This window comes from Atractosteus spatula, chromosome 11 (genome assembly GCF_055471065.1).
Source record: "Atractosteus spatula isolate fAtrSpa1 chromosome 11, fAtrSpa1.hap1, whole genome shotgun sequence".
Lineage (NCBI taxonomy): Eukaryota > Metazoa > Chordata > Actinopteri > Semionotiformes > Lepisosteidae > Atractosteus > Atractosteus spatula.
Genome location: NC_142716.1, coordinates 1,971,538 through 1,994,763, shown reverse-complemented (window position 1 = coordinate 1,994,763; position 23,226 = coordinate 1,971,538). Strand labels below are relative to the sequence as shown.

General features: G+C 44.4%; 1 protein-coding gene across 16 annotated transcripts in view; it reads right to left on the bottom strand.

The window, feature by feature from the left end:
- Positions 1-23,226, bottom strand: part of LOC148823295 (guanine nucleotide-binding protein G(I)/G(S)/G(O) subunit gamma-12-like) — a 62,019-nt gene that overhangs the window by 6,788 nt on the left and 32,005 nt on the right. Inside the window, exon 1 of one of the 16 annotated variants that reach the window (XM_088926711.1) lies at positions 21,975-21,995. The exons of 12 other annotated variants lie outside the window; for them this stretch is intronic. The gene's annotated coding sequence lies outside the window, so the exon portion shown is untranslated. Of the gene's footprint in view, positions 1-7,127; positions 7,147-10,339; positions 10,359-18,429; positions 18,450-21,974; positions 21,996-23,226 lie in introns of those variants that run through there. 3 more of the 16 variants (XM_088926715.1, XM_088926714.1, XM_088926716.1) reach the window with 3 other exon arrangements.

The following is a 23,226-nucleotide window of genomic DNA, read 5'->3' as shown; positions in this document are numbered from 1 at the left end:
TCGTTCAGGCTGCACTCCCCACCCTTGTCTTTATTACTCAAATATAAGCAGTATTCATTTACACGGAGTTCCACAGTACTGCAGGTGAAATTCTACTCACAAACTCAACAGAATAACAAAATACTGCGGAAACTATTAGACCACCTTTAATAAAAACAACACAATTGCTTTCTGCAGATCCTGTTACTAGAGCTTTGCCTTTAACCGTTTGAAGCCTCATAGATTGCTCTGCAGGACAAAACCGAAAAAAGTACCTTGATTGTATTTTAAAGCTTTACTACTGTTTGAAGGGATGAATCACTCAAAAGCAGACTTATTAGTAAGACGTATTTTGCCAAAGAAGTTCCTTTCCTTTGAAGAAAGGGAGGATATGCAAAAATGGAGAAGCTAATAAGGGTCTTTAACTCTTTTACAGGTACTGCCTGAACAACTGCAGCTTATCTGCTGCCATCATTACAAGCAAATGCAGCAAATCATCCTAACTGATTAATTGTAACCATATACAGACAGGAACACCTGTACACAAGTGTTTTGCAACTGGGGAAGAGACAGCAGCGGTGCACCTGCTTCCTGAACAAGACCACTTATTGCAGCTCTGCAGTCAGTAAACATTCTCAAGTGAACTGTAAACTGCCAGGTATATAAAACACCATCTGGAGCATTTTAACAAAATGGATTGGCTCCTTGAACATCCTTGTAGATAAAGGAAACGCAGGCAGCACTTTGCTGTTTGCTCGCTAAAAGAGCAGACGTGTCGCGTGAGACCCGCAGTCTCCCACAGAACAGCCAGTCAGGACAGACCAATGACCCGCTGAAGCAGGGGGGGGCTGAGCTCTGTGAGACCTTGTAAGGCATAAACAGGCACTACTTTTTCCTTGCGCTCCTCTTAGGTCAGTTTCATGGCATCTAAATTGTGCACCACACTCCAGCATCGTTCCGTATGAAATTGATTTAAAAAGGTCATTTTTTTACATCATCCCTTTAGAACTAATGCTCCCATAAATGCTCGCCCCCGGGAGAAATGTCTGGACTGATTTCTGGACCTGAACATCCAACCAGAGGGGACAGAGGTGCTCAGTGATGAGACATTTTGGACACTCCCTCCCAAACCTTTGCGGAAATTTTCATTCAAATCAAAAGGGAGCAAAGAACAACAATTGATTTGATATTCAGCATTAAGTGGTGCTGGGAAATGTCAGATTTATCTGCTGTCTGCCATCTTTTCCTCCCCCAACTGTTCACACTTTACAGCTCACAACTGGAACGGGATAAGATGACAGCTCACTTTTTTTATTTTTTTAACGATCAAAAAATACATTTCCTCTCACTTTCCTTCTGCACAGGCTTTCTTTATACTGAACATACAAAAGGGCAGCAGGGATAAGGGGCATTAATCACCACCCCACTTTTTTAAAAGCAGCAGTTGTTCTCCTAACCTTTATCTCCAAATCAGAGTGAATATCCTGGGAAGAGCAGGAAACACTGCGATGTAAGGTTTTGCGATCCTCTTTGTGAACTACCACAGTAATGTGCACACACGATAAGCCAAAAGGAACCCTGCCTATCAATGAGATCCGCAAGGCACGTAGTAAACGTGATGTGAAAGGGAGATTTTAACTGCCCACACATAAATTGAGGGGGTATTGAAGGGCTAAACTAGAACACTGACTAAATGACATTTTGTAAGCGTTCTAGTTTACCTCACGGTTGAGCAACATGGTTTTAGGAAAGATCTTTTAGAAGTACTGGAGTTCTTCGAACAAACAAAAATGGCATTTGTGTTACCAGTTTGGCTAACCAAAGAAATCCAAGGTAACACCTGCACAGAGATCAAGAATGGGTTAAATGGAGCACAAACTCTAGCTGGGCAGATGCAAGGGGAGCCAGCTTTAGTCCTTTGGAGAGTTTCTCACCTGTGTGTCCATCCTCACCTGCTCTGCACCTTGGCTCTCCTGTGCTTTTATATTCCTGCCACCTTCCTCTCTCCCTCGCACCTGAAATGCCGCGTTTCTCCTACTTTCCAGCCCCGAATTAACCTGGACTGCGCAGCGCTCATGCAGCTCCCAGCTCAAACCATGGTTTAGTTTTCTTGCTCTTCCCGTCCTACATCAGCAATTTAGATCGTGTTCTAATAAGGAAGCTAAATAAATTTGCAGATCTAAAAACAGAGAGGGATATTAAACAACACCAGAAAGAGAATTAATAAAAAAAAAGACCCATGGCCATCTGTGGGCAGACAACTGACAAAACATTTAACATTGATAAGTGAAGAGGAAGTAGGAACCTACAGCACATTTTAGTAAACACATGGGCGAGTGTGAGCTTCAGGAAGCTTCGGATGAAAGGGATTTGGGAGTTTACATAGAAAACTCTCAGCCTTCATCGAGATAATGTGGGGAAGCAATAAAAAAAGCAAACTGAATGCTTGGGTTTATGGATTTCAAATCCAGGGAAGCTATGCTCACCATTTACAACGCACTATCAAGGCTGCGTTTAGATTGCAGTGCTCTCAGTTATGGTTACCATAATACCTCCAGCCAATTACAGCATTAGAGCAGCTGGCAGAATGGTGCCCTGCTCTCGAGGAGAGTTACGAGCAAGAGGCCGTTTGGTCCATTTAACTTGTGCGGTGGTGCAAACGAAGTGTTATTAGGCCGATGCCCTTCCAAGAACTCTGCTGTCAGACGGTATATTGCAGTCCTCTCTCACCAGCATCTTAACGCTCTTTACTGGACAGTGCTGGCTCGCTGCCCATCTGTCGCCGCGCTCGCTGCCAAGCCAGAGGAAGAACTGTCCTGCTCCGGCGCGGGGAAAAGCACACTGGCAGCTGGGCTTGACCGAAGTGATGAGCCGAGCCGAACACAACGCTGACCTGACTGTCTGCTTCACCACAGACGGATAAACTTGGTTACAACGAACAGCGTTGTGCAGCATTTTCTGGGAAATGCAAGTCGTCCCTTTCTTTCTCAGAAGGGATCTGCCAATTATTTCTTCTCAAGTTCTGGGATCATTTAGGAAGAGCTAGCCAAGCTACTGAGCACTGAACACTGACGCAGCACTTGACACAGCATTTAAAAAAAACTAAAAAGGTTTTAATACTTTGTATACTGCCATACACACGTGTGCTTTTAATTTATTTTAAAAAACCCCAATTCAGACAAAGATGTTACTGGAACAGTTCCTGGAAAAGTGCAGGATAGACAGAATGAAACCTGGCAAACCTACAGCAGCTGCAGCTCACAGTGCTGGATGGGGCAAGAGGAATAAAAGACAACCGCTGTGGTCCGTGAGCTCGGGTGACGAGCTCTAAAATGCAGCCACACGTCAGACTCGGTGCAAGGATGTCAGATTTTACAGCTCCAACGGCAGGCCTGGTGCTGAAAAACTGTGCCAAAGGGCGAAGGGCTGGGATACAGAGACCAGCGCTCATGGTTTGAAAGCATTGCACAACGGAAGTATTCACAGGATACTGTGCACGCTGGAAATCATAAAGCTCCCATTTGCTTTAATCAGCTCCCTCCCGTTTGAACAGGAACAAATATATTACCACTTCCTTGACCTAGCTGAAGCTAAACGATTAAAGATGTGCCGCGAAAATGGCAACTGGACAGGAAGAACGAGCTGAGGTTTGGCAAAGGTGAGGACGCACAAGAAACAGCGACAGGAAAAAGATCGGATCACTTTATTGGCCATATACAGTTTCTTGTGTTAGGAATTTGTCTTTTCGCATACTCCATCCTGCTCTCCATGAGACACACAGACAGGGAGAGAAGCTGGGGGTCAGAGCACAGGGTCGGCCATTTATACGGCGCCCCTGGAGCAGCTGGGGTGAAGGGCCTCGCTCAGGGGCCCAACGGAGTAGGATTCCTCTGCCGGCCGCGGGATACGAACCGGCAGCCCACCAGCCACAGGCGCGGATCCTGAGCCGCAGAGCCACCGCTCCACCCCAGCTCCAGCATGCAAGGCTAGACCCCTCAAAACAGTGGTGAACGCTCCACATCGGTATAGATGTTGTTTACTTAAGAGTTTTCAGAACCCCAAAAAAAGCTTGCTTGAGCCGCACGTTTTGTGCTCTGCTTCTCTGCAGCAGACTGTAGGTCACCGACTCTGAGCTAGAACACTAACCAAAGGCCATAACACCTTATCTCATGCCATTTCCCCCAGCTCATCCCTCCTCCTCCTCTAAACAGTTTCTCTGACCATAAAAACACCAAAACCTACCATAGGGTTACTTTTTGCCTGTGAACAGCTGAAACTCCTGGGCACGTTTCTCCAGTGTGCAGGACAGAACAGTATAGGGCTCGTTCCTGTCTCTGCGGCCTCAAGAGGTGTGCATCTTCACTACGGCAGCCACTTGCCCCTCCTGAATTATCTCCCCTGTGGGCAGGACACGATTTTCATGCTTTGAGGTTCTCTCTACAAAATTTATAAAAAGAAGTACGTTTCCTCCCAAGCATGGCAAAAACAACAAAAAAATAACAGTCTTGAGGACAGGCTTATTTCAATGGTGCAAAAAACCCTAGCTTGAATAGGTAACTGCTTATGTTAGAAAAGGAAGCTGGTAAGAAAATCATTATCCTTTTGTTCCACAGCAACAACAATGAAGGATAATTTTACTATAATAACCAAAGGTGCAGTTTTAAACTTTCCCCGGGGGCAGCAGCAGTAAAAGATACTTCATTAACTAAGAGTAAAATAAAGCAAACTGCCTTGCTAAAAAACTAAGCAAATATGCACCTCCAAAAAAAACAAAAACAAATCTTGTGATGAAGGAATGAACAAAGCATAAATTTCAATCTTTTCCAGATCTTCACTCCAAGCCTTTGAAGCTCAAAACGAGCCCCTTTGCTGCTGCAACTTGCCCGGGTCTAGTTTTCCCCCCAGATATCATGAGGGGCACAGCAAAATCCTACGGTTTACTGGTGCTGACGCCATGGATCAATACTGGAAAGGGCTCCTCGAGTAGACCGGGTGAACAACTCCACATGTGTCGGAATATCCCAGACTGCCGGCACACTCATAATGACAGTGGTTACAGCACAGGGAGAAGGACAAGCAGAGATTCGTTTCCTCCTTGATGCTGTAAGGTGTGCTCAGGGCCGCATGTCTCCCACTCTGCTCCAGGCAGGGATGTCTGGGGAGTATTTTGTGGTTATGACATTGGTTTTGGAACCTTCTGAATTGATTTGCCAACTTCCTACGTCTTTTGATCTGGTGGTCCCAGTCTCGGCAATGTCGCTCCTTAAATAAGTCTGTGTTCCCAGGCAGGAAAACCACAGCTAGACCACCTAGGCAGCTCAGAGATGATGAAGTACTGTGTTAACATTTTGCACATCAGAGAAAACACAATGCTGCTAGCAGCAAGGAGACCACCTTGCGCAAAGCTTTTTAAAGCAGGAAATAAACCTAAAAAATCATCTACAAACCTTTAATTTGCCATGCAGCATATTCTGCCGTTCAGTGCTATTAAGAAGGTTTTACAAGATTCAATTTCACCTTATTTACAATAATAAAGTATGTTTAAGCATATTATTATCCCTCTTTAAAGGAGGGAAAAGCTGTATGCATAACGCTGTTTTGACAAAATGAAACAGAAGTCAAAACAGTAATAAAACTATTTGAAACGTTTTTTTTAAGTTTGGTTAACTAATTGCCCTTAAGGCATAAACCTCCAACGGCAGAGTTGCACATGCTGAACACAGCGCATTTCAATGCACAAAATATGCCGTATGCAAGCTCCAACTGTGAGAAACTCAACTGTGAAAGAGCAACCATGAGATCTCCCAGATTTTCTCATGCCCAGACATGGGTGACCTCTCAGTAAGGACACTCAGGAGATCCCTTATCTGACTATTAACCCCACTATCTCTTCCACCATCCCTTAGCAACAGGAAGTCTTGACCACCAGTGTGAAGAAACAATGCCACTGGCATCTGGTTCTACAATACACCTTGAGCAGTGAAAAGAATTCGTGACCCCACTGTGACAGACCTGTGCACTGACAGCAGAAACCATTAAATGCAAATGGCAAACATTGACACATCACCCCTGCAATTATACAAAGTTTAATGGTCAGTCTCACCGACCACCTCATCAGCACTAATCTAAAACTGACCTGATCTCGCAGTAATTCAGTAACTATAGTAAATACGGTAACTCCAAAAAATGGAAGAAAATTCGATTGTGAGGGATAACCATGGTAGCCACCAACCCAGAAATTCCCCCGTTCAGGTTTTCAAAACCTGTTCTTTCTGGAAATCAATGGAAATTCATATCATGTGTTTTAAAAATGCTGGAATCTCATCTCTGTGAGACTGTGCGATTAATTGCACCCCATATGCGGTAATGGAGTGCAAATGAGTAACATCTTTTAAGCACTCCAGGAAATTGTTTCTTCATGTATCTGTTTTAAGAATTTAAAAAGAAATCCAGAATTGTTTTAAAAGCTGCACGAGGGGTTTCCACGGCACAATGCTAGTCAAGCACGGGCTTGTCATCGGAACCTGACCGAATACGGTTGCCACCGCAATAAACTTTAGTTCTAATTATTAATTCACAGCTCTGTTAATAAAAAATAAGCTTCAGAACTCTCCGTACAGATGCAGGACCACCTCACAGATCCCACAGAGGTGAGAATGTGGAGTTGGCATCCCAAGGATGCACTTTGATGCAAAGCTTAAAGCGCACATAAAAATCCCTTCTTTTAAATTTTCAAAAGAATCGACAGGCTGGTGTCTGAAGGAGGTGAACGAGAATCTTTGCAATGCCTTTTTGTTTTCTTTGACAGTTCACGAAGCTGCCAAGGCTAAGTCAGTGAATCTACTGCAAGCAAAAAAACTTGGCAAGCAGATTAGTCAAGCTGTAGGCATGTCTCCTGTCTGTGTTATCAAAGGCTCCGAGGCGGGTGGAAAAGAGGGGGAAAAAGAGCAGAAAAAAGTTTTTCATCCAGACCTACTGTGGGGCAGAACCCATGTGTGTGAGCAGTTCTGTGGGTATTACGCTTTTTTTTGATCTTGTAGGGGCTGGCCGACAACAGGCTCATGACTCCTGCCCAAGCATAACAAAACGGCGGCGCACAGCTCCCAGAGAAAGAAAGAAAAAAAAAACTCCAGACTCGGATCACTCACTTCCTCCGTTTTTCATTTCATGTCTCCTCGTACGTCCTGCAGGAGGAAGGTAAGGAGCTTCTGAAGATTAAAGCCACTTTCAAGTGCACCGGCCTTCTGTGTAACTCGCCATCTGCACCGCGGGCAAGGAGGTGAAGAACAAATGATGCAGTCAGAACGGAGGCCCAATCAGAAACTGCTTCGGCATTTACAGGGCTTTATAAAACCTGAAGCTGGAACTTTCTGACAAATAAAGGACAGGAAGTGAAACAGCCCATTAGCCAACGAGTACCCACATTGGCACAGAGTCAGGCAGGCCAGATGAGGGCCTAACCGGCTGCTTCCATTTGTACACACTTGCAAAAGTACACAAACATGCTCCAGGTGGACTGATTTGACTCTGAGCAGGCCAGAGCCTGCTCTGCTTTCCTGCTCTCGTTGTGGGCACTGCTTCCGGCAACGGAGCTGGTGCTCCGAGTCTGCCCCTCTCCTCTGGGAACCGGCTGTCCGAACGCATCGATATACATACGGCGAAGCTCGCGGAGAAATTCCATGCCAGGTTTTGCCACTCTGGATCTCAGAGACAGAACTCGAGTTTATTTTACCGGCACCATGAAATCAGGATGCAGGACAGGAGTGTTCTTCATTCACTCCCCCCTTTAAGTAAAAGACAAAATAAGATCCGGTGCCCCTGTCGTCCATCTTATCTGTATTTCAAAGCCGATTTTACAGAGATACCAGATCATTCTCCGTCTCTATTTCCCCCCTGCTTCCGGTATTTTTCCAGGCATCAGCATGCTCGCTTTTCCATACCTGCTGCGCACGCAGGACAGCAGACCAAGATGCACCAGGGGACGCCACACACTAAACCTCCTACAGTACGTGCCCGCGCTGAATGGGCAACGACATAGGGCATAGAGGGAGACTGTAGCCTCTAAAACGGAAAACAGCCCACCCTGCTTTTGTATTCACCTTTGTATTCACTCCGTTTTACAAATCTAAAATAAACACGTACAGTATATAGTGAACACATATTTGGGTTCAATTAAGATCACGTGGCCTGTCAGGAGACCCTCAGCTCAGGGTTCAGCACTCCTGTCTAAGCCGGTTACTGAGTTACTTGTATAACACATGAGCTCACACTGCCCCCACCATGCAGGAGACCTCTACTTTCACACACTGAAACGCACTGGATTCTGTCCTGAAGCCTCTCTCACTGCCGTCGGCACCTCTCCACCTCCTCATTGTTGTTTTTTTTTTGCAGAAAGCCCGCCTTTCAAAAGATGAGTTTAAACTGGCGCGAGATCAATGTGCACTATCAAAGAGCGCCAGCCCTTCTCGTTTTTCTGTGGCGTTTCTATATCCACGAAGCCCACATGCCTCGATTAACCCCTGTCCTCTGATGGGTCAGGAAGTGCACATCGTTTTCAACACAAACGTTTCCTAGGGGGTTATCTGTGGGATCTTTCTCTCACTGTGTGTGGTATGTTCCCGGTTTGGCCTGCAGCCTCTCTTGAACAGTACTGCCATTTTCACTGGCTCAGGTTTAACAATCACCACCATGAGCGCGAGCTGACTAATCTTCAAGTCTGGATGAACACACGAACCCTGCATCTTTCACCTGGAGCTGTATCTTAACACTTTACAATAGCCTCCTTTTATGCTTCACAATGCCCTGTTTGTGCCACTGTTGCTTTAAGTTGCCACCTGAGCCAGCAGTTTTGGAGATGCACGTAGTTGTACACTGTCTGACAGTAGACATTTGAAGCAATAGGTATTTAATTTCACAGCAACAGCAGAAACGGAAAAGTTTCAAATCACATTATAATGTAATCTGACAGTTGCTTTTTTCTGCTCCTTTTTATTGTTACCAAGTTATTTGATTCTGTCAACACCACAGGGAGTTCCTGCACAAACATGAACCACCACTTGTTTTTAAAATTAAGCACAATCGGTTTCATTTAGCAGCTAATTGAACTTTCAGCTCTTGAAAGACACCTGCCAGAAGAAAAAGATTAATCGCACTTTGCTCCTAGTGCTGTTTTTTCATGCCTTTCACAAACATCCAGACTATATGCATGAACATTTAGGAAGTTCTTCACTTCCGTTCTTCTGGAGGTTAACTACAAGTCACTGTTTGAGCAAGTTACTGGAATGTTACGTAGCTACTCTGTGCTGGGACACTGCTCTGTGTGTTAATACGGGGACTACAGTTTCAATTTCCTGTTGTGTAACAGCGTAACCTGAACCATGACCTCCCTGATGACTGCTTTTGTTTTCAGCAGCAAACACTGTGTAATGCTACTCTATAACACTGTGAGCAAGTTATACCCACAGACTCTGGTCTATCACAGTGGAGACAGCTGAGGTAATTTGCTCAGCTCCCCAGAGGGATCAAGAAGGTGCCAAAAGCTGAATATCCAACTCCCACAGCATTAAAGGAGTCCTTCCAATTCTGACTGGCTTTATATAACAACCAAGAATCCAGTGGTCCATTAGAGCAGTGCTTCCCTGTCTAGACTGCCGACTAGACTGAACTCATTTCAGAGGAATCCTGCAAACCCACAAGACTTATAATTATAAATGGCAATTTGTCTGTTTTCAGGACCGGTGCAGACTTCTCTGATTGAGAATGTCTTTATCCATGCTGCAGCATTCCCTTTTGTTAACATCTACTTTACAGTTAAAATGCACAGTGCTGACTCATGCCCGAATTGTGCATCTGAAATCTGTCTGTCTTCAGTCCACTCGGCCCAGTGAGGGTCGTGCTTGCATGGGGAATATTTGAGCAAAAGTATTGAGACATGCTTAATAAGAAAACTCACGTCCAAGATCATTCAGTGCAAAGGTGTGCCATCATTTTCTTTCATCAATACAATGAGGCATTCATTAAGCATGTTAAAAACCACAAACTTTTTCACAATAGCCTCTCCAAATTATTCCAAACACTCTTCATATTTATATACTGGTGGACACAAAGCATTCTAATGCTTTCTGAATTTTGTGATTTTGTAGAATTCATTATAGCTCTGCACAATTTTACAAAACCAGAACCTTAAATTTATAGTGGCATATTACTCGTGCATCAGCTAAGAACCTTCACTGGGTGATGTACAGAAGCTCTGAAACTCTTTGCACGTGAAATTATAATAGTTGATCAAAAAACTGATCTGCAGCTCGAACACAACTTGAAACGCAGTTTTTTGTATGCTCCAAAAAAGCACAGACCTTACCCCATTTCTGCATGACAGCCGTCTTCACGTGTTGCACGCCAACAAATGCACAATGAAAACTTTGTCACACTGTTACCTTGGATATGCCATGTGTAAGCAGAACCTCTCTCCTTATCAGAGTCCCATCAAGGACACATTTCTCGGTCATTTCCCACTTTCACCCACTAACAGATACCACAATACCTGAGCTAAATACAGGTGCAATAATTCATTACTCTTGTTTACACAAAATATTGTTTTTGGTAAGGCAGCCAGTCGGAGATGCACTTGATTTATGAGTGTGGTTCTGAACAGGTAGGAACATGAAATGCACAATTAGCTGACTTCTCCTTCAAAGCTCCTTCAAAGCTTTTGTCTGCAAAACAAAAAAAGGATCTCAGAGGCACAATTTGTCATGCTTTCATTAACTGCCTGCACAATGTCATTGTGAACAGTAAAAAAAAAACTCATTCACTTGCCAAAACAGCACAAAGACTAACTACACACAAATTCACAAATAACACGAATTTGACCCTCTTGCAGTCTAACATCACCTTATATTAGCAGTGAGCACTGTCCTAGGCTCCTAAGTGTTTCAGCACAACCGCAGTTCATCGAATTACAGTCCATTCCCTTGCATTTTTTTCTTGCGCAATCCCAAATGAATTGATCCACCCAATTTAGAAAACGGTAAAGCCCTTTGTAGGTTCTGCTGAGACTCATCCAGGCAGGCAGAAGGGTACCAACACAGAATCTGTAGCTCCCTTGCAGTAAACCACCGTGCATTGTACTGTACTTGATGCAATAAAACTAGAAAAATGCAAGCACAGATTTCCTCCTTGTACTGCCTAGTTTCAGCTGAACATCTAAAAACTCCACATCCAAAAACAGTTGAAATGCCATTCGATGTGATTTGTACAACTGACTAATTCATATTCAGTTCAGTTTATTTGTCACAATCTGTTTGTTCATCTGTTGATTGCAATCACAATCGCAATGAAATGCTTAAATTATATCGGTGGCATTTCTGTTCAAGCGCAGGGAGTGTAGCTGTGCAACACGCAAGCACTTCTGACAAAATACTGAAAAGGTCAGCCGGATCACTGCAAATTCCTGCGCACGATTCCTCATACGCAAGTTTTTAAGATTCTTAAAGGAGGAGCTGTGCTTCGCAGCTTAAAGAGCAGTGCAAGACAAACACGGATAATCCTCCCAAGCCCACCAAGAGGAATCCAAGGAGGGTCGTAAACAGAACAGCCAAACTACCAGAGACAAAGGCAGCAAGGAAAGGAAACCACAAGCATTGCACTGAGAGTAGGGGCATGAGAAACCATCTTTACTATCGAGACCGGAATGTGAACAAGTACTCTCACTGGGGGGGGATATCTAGTTCCCATGAAGTTTTAACATTTGTAAAGCTGTCACCCAGCACCGTCTAGAATGACATGTTTACATCACCTGCGAAGCAGCCTCCCCAACAGACAAAGAAACAGTAAAAAGCTGCATGCCGCAGTACCCTCTGCTTAAAGTGCAAGAAAGTCCGCAGGTATGTTTTGATAGAACATTTGGTGACGAACAATTTCTCACGCGAATCATGAACCGGCTGCTGAGGGAACACTAAGAAAGCACATGAAAGTCACTGAGATTCTTAGAAAGAAGAGCACTTCCACTGACCACAAGCTGAGATTTTAGCAGACCGTACTCCTCAGTGAGATTTCAAGCACTAACCTCATACGACATAGCCCATCCCCATGCGTCATGCAGTGTTTGAGCAATATTTCCTGAAAACACTAAAAAAAAATGCTATAGATCATAAGGACACATCTACTATAAACATTATGTAGATTAACATCAGAAGAAAATACAAAGAATTTGCACTGCCCTCTTTATTGCACTGGAAATATTCAAATTAAATATTGTGGACAAAAAACTTAATGAGCAAGAAACTGAGATAAAATATACATTATACATTCTATCCTGCATGGAATTAACTTGTTCCGTAAAACTTTTAGACATATATTAACATAGAGAAGAATTCTACCAAAGAAGAACAAATGCGAGATTTACAAACGTTTATATATTTTTAATATATTTTTATAATAATACAATTTTTATAATACATATATTTATATATTTTTTTAAACTTCCACCTGTGTGTGGAAGCCTACTTGAGTGACCTGCCCAGAGGACAGGCCACTTGTCTTTCGAGTGGAGCGCCGGCTGGGATAATTAAGGACCCGTGTCCTCCCGCCTTGCCCCAGGGCTGGATGGGCAGTACTGAAGGGTCTCTTCTCCGTCATCTCACAGTTCACCCACATTACTGCCCTGTCTCCTGTGCAAAACCTCTGCAAACAGGTTTTCAGAGCCCAATGCCTTCCGAGTGTGAGGTCAAGATGCTCCGACAAGGGAGGCGTTCGGTTTTCTGTTACTTTATGCTACAGCAGACGTATATTACTGTGCAGCAGCCTGTAGTTAGCTCGCTCTCTAGACCAAGTATGCCATTAGCCTTTTGTTCTGTCTACATCAGCTTCAACGGTATCTCTCCAAGCTGCATGAAATCTACTGTATAAATCTGCGCACACGCAAATCTGTAAAAGCAGCACCGCAACAGCATCGCACAATCTATTCAATATATTCCCACGTGCTCCCTTGCAGCCACCGTGAAAACCGCAGCCCAGCAGGTCACAGCAGGTCATCCAGGTGGGGCTGCACACTGGTGGGGGTGGGGGGGATCCCCATCACCTGCGAAGCACTTTGAGTGGAGTGTCCAGAAAAAAGCGCTTCATAAGCGTAAGGAATTATTATTATAACACAAGCTATTCCTTCAATGCAACGTTACCCCAGGGCTGCTCCAGAAGATGGTTTTTCGGTAAGTGTGTGTGCGGGGGGAGAATTGCCAAGTCATTGCATAAACCAGAAGCGGTCACAGTATACGGGGGAATCAATCATACGATACACAGTCACGGATATGGTTGTAGCACAACAGCGAAACAACAAGAAAACAACAATTCACCCAGACACTGCAGCAAAGGCAGCTCAGTACCCCACAGTGGAGCGAAGCCGCCAGGCCCTCCTGCTGCCGGAGAGCCCTGTGCTCAGCGACGGCCCACCGGCTGCCGGGGCCGGACTGCCACACGCGGGCCTCAAACACAAGGGCGGCCGGGCAAGTGTTCGGCATCCTGCAGGGTGTCAGCAGGACTCCCTGTCCTTTAAAGCCAACCTTTCGACGGCCCTCGGCTGAGGCCGGGTGGAGGTGAGGCCTGCGAGAATCCCGTCCCTCTCCCAACGCACAATCCAGCTGGGAATGGCCACAGTGCACAGCGGGGGGGGGCCAATTCAGGGGAAATGAGCAGCGTGGCAAACGGGCGGCATCCCACCACACCGCCAGACTGAGCCGTGTGGGACAGCAGTTGTAGCGGCGGGAGAGGCCTTCCGCGATGAGAACTCGCTCTTGAAACGCAGGCACAACAAATTAAATTTGGGGGGTGGTGGGGGGGGTGGGGGTCGTTTGGGGCTGCCCATCAGGATCCTCCCCACTGCTTCAGTAACTAGAAAAAAAAAAACTAAAAAGAAATTTAAGCCATTACTGAGGGCTTAAAACAGCTCTGCCTAAACTGGCAGCAGCTACAGGGTTACCCGCTCGACAGCTTCTTCCTGCAAATTCTTCAAGCTGAGTGTTCTTTAACTGTTGTGCCCGATGCTGGCGTTTTGCATTTAAGTTGGCGTTTCCTTAATGTCTTTGTGTAATTGGAGCATACCCGTGCATGCAAATAAGCCTTTCATTGCACTCGTGCATATGACAAGCGAAATACTGAAACGCAGGACGGTCCGCATGTCCTTCCACCCACAACGGCACCTCACTTCAAAGTCCTAATTTACAGGGATTTTGCTCAGATTTTACTTTTGCTCCTCATGCCCTTTAGGCTACAGCATGTTTTGGGATTTACCCCAGCAACCCAAAACCCACCCTGCATTCGCGAGAAATAAAAAGCAATTCTAGACGACCACCTTCACGAAAGCAGGAAAGCATGCCAGAATGATCTAGTCATAAAAATCTTTAATGTGTGTGGTAAGGGGAAGCTAAATGAAATCACCACAGTGCTCCTGATCTTTCCATATAAGGCCTTTCATTGCGTATTGCTGAAGCCAGCTCCTCTGAATGCAGGGGAAAGGCCTTGTTACGGTCACCTGACTGTCATCCTGCTCTGTTCTCTGCCCCAGCTGATGAAATCACTGCTAATTGGAGGGGGCTGACTGCTAGCCTCCAGTAATGCTGGTGATCTCATTTTCAGGAAATTCCTCCCATATCACACAATTACTCGGCGCAACAGGACCGGGCGCAGAGAACAATCCTCAGCTGTAGCAGGCCATGAATATTCAGGAGGGTCAGTATCGCAGAGAAAAGACTTTGGAACTGAAGGAAGATTACAGGCACAATTCTCCCCTCTTTCTGGATGTGACATGCAGCTCTCATTTCCTGGTAAGGAAAAGGGCAATGCATGAGCTCACCAACCCACCTGACTACTCTGATAGAAACACACTCATTTGACACTTTCTAGAGAACAAAATAAAGAACACATGCTGGCACAGTGTAGCACACAAAAACAATGCTGAAAACTTTTCATATCGTACATCTAGTAAAGGTCAGAACACAAGCCCACTGCAAAACACCTCTGGTTTAACAAAGAAGTTAAAACACTGCGGAACGTGTTTTTAAAAAAATGAGCACTTCTGCTCATTCAACCTCGTGCTGCAGTGGATGACACGCAGGCATTTCAATATGCAATTTTAAAGATGCTAGCACGTGCATGATGAACCTGAGGATACATTTTAGGTCTTAAATTGGAAGAGGCAGCTTAAACTTTAAATGCCATCCTATAAATGTGAACATTTACTGACAGCATGCCGTGTGCGTGTTTGGTCTTTCCACGGGGAAGTACAAGGGGGTCTGACGGCTCATTAATTGATTACAACAGTGGCAACCTGATCCAATGTCAACATCGCCAATAAAGACAAAGCGAGATTCACGTAAGCAGGCCTGAGCACCAAAGTTCAAAAGGCTCATATCCTGGTTTACGCCTTTGAACACTGTTCTGAAAAAACAAGACAAAAGGCTTGCTGGTAACGCTGACTAAACAAGGAATCCCGCTGTATGTAGGCCTCTCCTAACAACTGAAAGCAAATAGCAGCACACAAAGCTCCGCAGACGCAAAGGCTGTGCAGTTTATTTTTTCCCCACAGAGCGCAGTTGTTTCACAGAACTTTCCCTCAATGCATTATTACGTCAGCCTCTGCACAGCTCTGAAATCTTTCTGCTTCTGTAACCCCCCCCCCCCCCCCCAAGATGAAAATGACATTTCTAAGAGTCACACGCCACCGTCTTTCAGAAACGATTCCCTCTCCAGGGCCTGGGATTAATCGTGCATCTCCCTTTCATCTGGGTGCTGTAGTATAACTGTTTCTTCAGCCTCGTGCCTGGGCCAAAATTCCTCTAGTGTTCCTTGGAATCACATTTGCATTAGTAGGACTGACTATGAAATTGCTCCAATTCCACTAAAGGAGGAACAAAGTCTGCTGATACTTGCTATCTCTGGTACAATAATGCAAAATCCTGCATTCTACAATGACCCAACCTCCACCCCACTTTTTGAACACGGCTTTGGGTGTTTTCACTTACCAAGACGTGCAGTAAGACCCAGCAATTTCACCCATAAAAAGTAAACAGCAATTGAGAACCTTCTTTGCTGACTCCCCACAGCAGAAGGCTGACATCAACATGTTTGACTGGTTTAAGTTTTTTGTTTAGAAGCACCTTTGCAGACAGATAAAGCTAATGAAGTAATACTAATTAAATACTGATTTGATGATTACCAATTTACCCTCTGCGCACACCGAAGTATCTCTTGCGTGAACTCGAGGGGAAAAAAAAACTAAATCAAGAACAAATATTAAAAGTTTATTTCTACTTCAAATAATTTACTGCATAAGAGATCACTGGGGCTCTTCACAGATGGCCAGGTTATGGGTTCAATTCAAACTTGTTTTGCCGGAAAAAAATAAAAAAATTCTGAAGGCAATATTAAAAGCTTCCTTAACAATGGAGTAGTTCATAAATTCAACAGTTATGTAAAAAGAACAATAAAAAAGACCTTGTCAGCACTCTGGACTTGACCACCGTCTTCCACTTCTCATCCTCTTTACAATGAATTACAAAATCAAGACGAGATCCCATCACTTGTTTGGCAATAACAATAGATTCCCATGACTATTAGCTGTTGCTCAGTACAGTAGATGATGGGAAGGGCTGCACAGAAATGCTGCTTAGTGGGCTCAGTGGGCAGGTTTCCACTCCACCACCAGGCCAACATCCTGCCCAAGAAACAAAACAGCGGATAAGCAACGAGGAAAACGATTCAGTCTGCGGATGGGAAGCAGCACAGCCTGATGTTCTCTTTGTCACACTGCCATGGGAGGGACACAGCGCGTCTGCAGACCAGAAGCTGAGGAAAATCTGTATTTGCACAGTCAGGCTTGAGCCCATATGTACAGTGTTGCAACAAAAAAAAAAATCCCCAGGCTGGCGTGCCAGCGTGCCAGAGCTGGCCGGGACTCAGGCTGACAGTCCCAGACGGGAGCTGAGGGTCTTAAATAGCAGACGGGTGTTCAGGGATAGAGGATGAGAACGGAGCAGAAACATAAATGATTACGTATGCCAGCTCTGAGCTGCAGACAGCCATCACAGCTGTAGGCCCCGAGAGGAAGCCAATTTGCATTAGCAGTGTCAATTCAGCCCCTAAATGATGAATATTTCGTTGCAAATGATAAGCATTTAATTGCACATGACAAATAACCTGAACCTCAGAGTCCCCTGGAAGCAGAGTCTCCTCCTAGCCAACAGCAGGTCCCCTCACAGCCCTTAGCCACGCTGCAGGGTAGCCCCCAACACCTAGGGACTGAACCGAGATCACTCTCCACTCCTCCCATAGAGTGGATTGCTCTTCAACCAGCATGTTCTCAAGGCACCTCTGAGTGGCCTCTCCAGCAGGTGCAAGGTTTTAATTCTTTTTTTCCTGCGTACAGTGAGATGGCTGCGAGTACAGCACTGATATACTGAAGGGCTCTTACAGGAGCAATTTCAGTGAAGTACCCCTGACGTGCAAGCAGAATCCTACCCAGGACTTGAACCCCAGTCCTTTCCAGCCCAGAGTCCTAACCACGCCTCCACACTGTAACCTAATACAAGGTGTTCTGCTCGCGTTTGCCATTTCACCCTCCGAAGCATGTTTTGGATAATATGTTAATTCGACCCTACACCGGCATGACTCCCAGCAAGGGCCTGCGAAATTTCTACTCCAGTTTTGGCATCATCTACCATTAATGAGAAACACTTACAAGAAAGATGACATTCATTATATGCTGAGAGGTCTTCACTTAAGCTCTTGCCCCAGGTGTGGGGATTCCTCCTCTTAAACTGTTGGCACCCTCTATTCATTAAATGTCACACCGACCTGCACAGATACAGTGGCGATAATTATGATTTAAGTTTAAAAAAAAAAGTTGAAAGCTGAAAGAAATAGCTGGGTGAGATCCTTGCAACAAATCCTACTAAAAAAACTGAAAAAGCCCAATGGATCAAATGGCTTTGTCTCACTTTCTAAGCAGTTTGTGCTGGAAAACATCAGCAGATCGAATTAAGACAAAAGGCACAGTATCAGTATTTCTGTCCCTCATTCTGCAGACAGCAGTGATGGCAGCTTATTAAAATAGAAGAGTAATATGCACCTTATCCAGAGCTTTGTGAGTAGCTCTTTAACAAACTGCAATGATGTATTTCGTAACAAACTGCGAGGATATGCCTGGCTTTTCACTACCATTGTTATGTATTACTACACTGTACATACATATAAAAGATAATCAAACACCTCCCTTCTTCAAATATTAAGAGACAATAAATAAAACCTAGGGCACCTTAATTAAAAAAGCATTATTAATCAAAAGCTTTCAGCGGCTGGCCATAAAGTCAATACAGGAAATGACCCTTTTATGATACTTTTGATTGAAAAGCATTTAAATCAAATGCTCTGCCAGCACCGCTGATGAACATAATGTACCTTATTGTCATGAGTGTCACAAGGTGGTGTTGTCATCCTGCGATATGATGCGATTGGCCTCTTGCTCATACTGGGTTACAGAAGGTGTCAAAGTCCTTTTCCCAAGGAACGAAATGTCAAGTCAGTGAAATGACTCAGCAAAACATAAGCATATACTGGCTGCGACTTATTTTATCCCACTTTCTCTTTACAAAATCTTTTATAGCTCAGCTTTTAACAAACAATTGTAACCAGTTACAATACCAGTAACCAGTATTGCCACTGCCTCAAAAACAATTTGGTTAAGTAACAGTCCGGTCTGGTCTCGGAGGATGACATCAAACTCACTCATCCATTATGGGAAAACAAACACCCAGCTGATGGCATGCTCATTAGGCCATTTTAAACAAGTTTCATTGGTAATTTCAAATATTATAATGTGCTATTGGCCCTCCCTACTATATTCCTAAAAGATTTTAGACTCAATGTCGGGTACATAGGGTTTCAGAATCTATGATCTCCCCCCTCCCGTACACTGTACATGGCCAATAGCTAACCACGTTAACAAAAATATTTTCAGGGAAAAATCCTCAACATTTTCACTATTTTCATAAACTCACTATTTCACGGCGCCCTCTTGTTCAGACTAGTACCCTCATTTAGTACGAGCAAGCTTCGAGGAGCACTTTCATCATCAATCACCCTGCGTTCCCGACGATCTCCTCCACACTGGCAGTGGATAAAACAGCGCCAGCAGTTAAAATTATTTTTAATCTGTGCCCTGTTTCAATCTTTCGGGTCACAGGGAGATCCCGGAGCACTGGCAGTCTCAAACGGAGAGCCGCAGGGCTGTATCCATCGGCTCATCCTCATGCTGTCCACCCACTACGCCAAGTTCCATCATCCATGTGTTCTGATCATTAGGCGGTTTTGCGCCATGAGCAGCCACCTTTAAAGGCACTATATAAAATAAAGTTTCTTATTATTTTGGCTTTGTTATCTAGAAGCATGTCGAGGCCATATTTAAGGTAATATCTGCCGAACAAGGCTGTCCCCCAGAGATCCTGAGGACTCTTGGATCTGGCAACGGCAAAAGGTTTTCGGCCAACATTTAGATGAACGTCACCCCACAGTTACAGATAAAGGCCAGTGAATGAACGTTCTTGGTACTTGAAACGGGCTGTTCTCTGATAACGTCAGCACTACGTGACTGTGTCTTTCTGGCGGCTTGGGCCAGACAGTGTGAACAGCGCTGTCGCGGGAGACAGGACGGTTGTCCGAAGGCCATCATGCATTTCAAGGCGGCTGCTTCTAAACGGGCTTCTTTCCCGGTTTCGCACAAATCTTCCGGACTGAGGAGACAAAGATCCGCACCGAGTTTCTGAACTTCTCGACCCAGCCCCCAGCTGCCAGCTGCTGAAGAGGAGGGACTGTATACACCCGTTGTTAAGCCTACAAATCGGTGGTGCAACTTCATTCCGGTATCAGGACACAATCTACACTTTAATCAAGAGAACACTGCAAACTGCTGGGACAAACCAATTTTCCTACATTCCATTTGCAAATTTTCCTAGATCAGAATTTAATACGAGTCTTTAAAAAACAGCAGTTCCTCTCAACACACATTAACTACACCCTGCTATTTCAACATCAGCGCCCACAAACCCATCTGCTACCAGTGCAGTGCCCACTGCAATCACCATTACTGACGTGCAGTGAACACTAGATCCCACGTTTGGCTATATGTACAAAAACAGTTCAGTAAAACACCTGGTGAATTTTCACAGATGCGGTGATCATGAAGACACTTTAACAACAGCCCACTAATGGACTCCCCATTCAGCAGGTGTCACGATCCAGCAATTCGAAGTTGTTTGCGTTTTCTGCCTGTTCCAACGCAAAGCTGTGCAAAAGAATTAAACCACAGTCTCGCACATAACCCATGCCAGCCAGCATTCTACTCGAAATGGCCGAAACCATTTAGAAACCGAGATGCATATTAACTTAACCTTTTGGAAAGTATAAAAAAAGGAAGCACTGCAAGAATCCTCACGAGTCTTAACGTGCAAGAAACCCCACCAGTGTCCGACTGAAAGAGACGCACATGGCTGGACGCACCTGGGAGAGATCACTATCGAACAGGAGGAAAGCTCTCCAACGGCCCTTTCCCCCTGTGGAGCGGGGCAGCTTGGCGAGAATATCAGGAGAGGGATGGCTGTCTGGATGCCATCCAAGGGAGAGAGGGAGGTGGGAAAGGGCTGAAAAGGGATTGAGAGCTGTGACCCCTTTCCAGGGCCAGATGGTCGCCTGTTTGCTCCTACAGAAGACGCTGCAGAGGGACTCTTCTCAACAGAAAGCACGGGCTAATTAAGAGTTTTGGATGGAATAATTACCTGTATTTAATACCATCACAGACACCAGGAGAGCCAGACATTTCAAAATGGGAAGCACACCAAGCCTCTCGACAATACACCTAGACTGTGTGCCCCCCAGTCAGCCCATTCCCATGCCCAGGCTGTTAAGTGGTACAATGGCTTTGTATAGCTACGCCATTGTGGGCTGTCAATTCACTACTCCACTCCAAAATGAGACAGCTGGACAGGCGGGCTGCCACATCACAAGACTGTGATTGGAGAATATTAAAGGACTCATTCAGGTTCACAGTTTCATTCATCAAACTCCGCTTACAACGGACCATTCCTGAATAATTAAGCAAAGGCGTAACTCAGTGTTCAACTATGTTCAATGTCTAGGCCTCCATATACAGTAGCAATGCATTTCAGTTCCGTTACTGAATCTGCAAAATTGCAAAAGTTCCACCAAAGCTATAGTGTACTTTAAAACACTCGACAATTAAAACAAATCACAAGACTGCTTACGCAACAAAAAAAACTCAGTGGCGTGCAAGGCATGTTCTCCTAAGTTAAACGTTAAAAATGCTTCAATGCAGAGCAACACCTGCATTCCAGCTGCCCTTACACCTTGAACTGCGACACCTCTCTTGTGCATCATGTAAGCAGTTTCACATCTAGTGTAGAAAACAAAACCAAGCGTAATGTTAAAAGACATTTCAAACATATCAGACAACCCCATCAAATTTTATCAGAAAAAAACATGAAAGAACCCAAGCCCACATCAAACCCAAGCATGTGAAAAATGTCCTGCCCACAAGCACAACTTAGGAACGTCACTACAGTGAATGAAAGAGCTGTGTACTGAAAACCACAAACTATTAAATATTTTTTTAAAATGTTCTAGAGCATTCCACAATCCTCAAAATATCCAGATATTTTTACAACCTAGCAAATCTCTTTCTTCTGATTCCTTCCAATACCTTTTCATACATGTTTTCTAAAATCACTGCCAAAAGAGTTTTTCTGAGGACTGCAACCTTAGCACAGTCAGTCACTGAAAACCCAGATAACTAACACACAGGAATAAAGTAACACTTGGAGACAGCCCTTCTACTGGCAATGTGATCTGTATTGATTTTCTGACCTAGTTGTTAAGAAAAAAATAGGCCAGACTGACTTACACAAGACAACATTTAGGTTAATAAAACAAACCTGTCAAAAACCATGTTCATTTCCTGTTTGGGGTAAAACAAGCACTTCTGATTAATACAGCAGGTGCAGTGATTCGGGAGTGTGTGGGTGGGCTCCAGGCTGATTAAGCACTCAAGTTCCTGAAGTGAAACTGCACAGAGAGAGTAAAATGAAATACATTAAAAAGGATTTCTTAGGGTGTGCTGAATGCAAATATCAGGCGTGCTCGTCACAGCTCAATCTCATTAACTGGAAGATGTACAGTAAAAGCAACATCTATATTAATGTTTTATTTATGCCAAGAAGACTTGAAGGCAGTATTAGCTGTTGCCGGCTTCGCAATGATTCTGTCTTGCTTCTTAAACAGGCAGACTGTTAAATTTAGAAATACACAAGCTGATTCAGGCATCCTAATCTGTGGTCTACAGACTTCAGGACTCTTAAAACTATAATTTAGCATTGCTCCAATTTGACTACATGATCAAGGGTTATGGCAGTCAGAAACATGGTGCCCAGCTACGCTACTTAAGCTGATAACCAGGCTTCTGTTAAGCAAAAGCAGATTGGCCCAATTTCTTCCTCGTTTGTAATATTTCTTGCAGTCCTAAGCATGCATGAAAAACAATAAATTATAAATTACATGCATTTTGTTAAAGATTGTTACCTGGACAACAACTGCAGCAACAGAACAAGAAAAACGTGAGTTTCAAAAGAAAAATTTGTGTGGGAAGTGTAACTGAAATATTGCTGGTAAAAAAAATTACTAAAAAAAAGTGAAAGTAAAACAGCTTGGATCAGAATCCTCATCATGATTTAGCGTTTTACACAACAGCATTTAAAACACTTCCGCAGAGTCGTGTTTACCATGGCACAGACACCTCTCTGTGTCAGTGATCTGAGAGGGCAGGAAAGATTCAGAATCTACAGGCTGTAGTTCATGCGGGGGTCGTTTCCTGAAACGACATTAATCACGAAGGCCAGTGTGTCATCTACACCAAATGGAAGCTGGCGTCAAGGGGCTACAATGAGACGCAGACCACCAAGACGTACGACAGTTTCTCGGGGCCCCAGTCACAGCACATCATTAATGTCATTTGCTCATGTGCCACGATCGGGGGGAAAAACTAACCCAAGTGCCCTTGCATCAGTGCCCTTGTGTATTCATCCATGCAAGTTTTCAAACTCTTGCTTGCCTCCTGCCTGAGCAGAAAGCAACACTTGTTACAGCTGAGTAACAAGATTCACACAAAAAAACTGCTTCTTCTGTGCTTTC